The sequence below is a fragment of the Lucilia cuprina genome, chromosome 5 (assembly GCF_022045245.1).
Source record: "Lucilia cuprina isolate Lc7/37 chromosome 5, ASM2204524v1, whole genome shotgun sequence".
Lineage (NCBI taxonomy): Eukaryota > Metazoa > Arthropoda > Insecta > Diptera > Calliphoridae > Lucilia > Lucilia cuprina.
Genome location: NC_060953.1, coordinates 51,629,857 through 51,631,291, shown reverse-complemented (window position 1 = coordinate 51,631,291; position 1,435 = coordinate 51,629,857). Strand labels below are relative to the sequence as shown.

The following is a 1,435-nucleotide window of genomic DNA, read 5'->3' as shown; positions in this document are numbered from 1 at the left end:
AGAACTGAACTAGAACAGAACTAGAACTGAACTAGAACTGAACTAGAAATGAACTAGAACTGAACTAGAACTGAACTAGAACTGAACTAGAACTGAACTAGAACTGAAATAAAACTGAACTATGTAGAACTGAACTAGAACTGAACTAGAACTGAACTAGAACTGAACTAGAACTGAACTAGAACTGAACTAGAACTAAACTAGATCTGAACTAGAACTTAACTAGAATTGAACTAGAACTGAACTAGAACTGAATTAGAACTGAACTAGAACTGAACTAAAACTGAATTAGAACTGAACTAGAACTGAACAAGAACTAGTACTTAACCAGTACTAAGCATAAAATGTGAATTTCGTATTCGTCGGTAATTTCATATTCATTAAAGCTTTTTCGTTCTTTTTAATACGGAACGTGAATACGACGAAAAAGAAATAACTTCTTTCCTTTTTAAACGTCTTTTTTATCCTTGTTTAGAAGAGTTTGTTTATTGAAGGATATTTTATTACTTATTTCATGCTTTTACCTTCTATATCTCTTCTATTTCTTCCATTCAAACCCACTTTTATTACTTCCTTTATTCGATTATTTGTTGGTTTTGATGGCGTGTGTGTGTCCTTCTCGTTTGTTTTATTTATACTGAACTAAGTTAGTGACCGTTATTATTTGAATCCTGTTAAACCTTTAAATTATGTTTAACCGCAATTACATTTATCCCAACGCATCCTTAAAAATAACTTATGCATTTATATACATATGTATATGTTCAAGTTCTTATCTTATATCTAATGTTTTAGTTCCTTAGTCTTAGTATAAAATTAACGTTAAAACTTTAAATGGTTTTCATTTCGTATGCATTTATTTTTGTCGTTTATAAATATTTTATTAGATGTTAAGTCCAGTTATGACTTTGACCGCAGTCATCTTTGTAAAAAGACTTAATTTAAGTAGAGTTTTTAAGGAGGTTGAGGTTATATTTTGAATATTTTATGGGAGGGTAAAATTTTATTGCCCTTAAATAACTTATTTAAGGAGGATGTTGTTATTTGCGTAAATTTAAAGTTTGACAAATATTTTGGAAAAAATTACTAAAAGATTTTAAAATAAGATCAATATTTAGTTCCTATATGTGTAAAACTTAATATTTCTCACACCTCATTATTTAAGTCTAATTGTATATGCTTATTATGCCACATCTCGTATATTTTATAAAGTAAGGCCAGGCCTTCGCTATGTAGTGCAAATACCCCCGGTTAGTGTTCATTTAATAATATAAAATTTAAATCTTCTTGTTCATTTTCACTTTAAGTTTGTTTCAAAAACAACTACAACAAGTAGGAAAGTATAGTCGGGCATGGCCGACCATATGATACCCTACACCATGAGTATATTTTTACAATTTTTACATTTATAAAATTTTTATTTTTTGTAAAGAAA

At 28.6% G+C, this 1,435-nt stretch overlaps 1 long non-coding RNA gene across 2 annotated transcripts in view; it reads left to right on the top strand.

The window, feature by feature from the left end:
- Positions 1–1,435, top strand: part of LOC124419939 — an 80,094-nt gene that overhangs the window by 58,532 nt on the left and 20,127 nt on the right. The gene's annotated exons all lie outside the window — the stretch shown is intronic.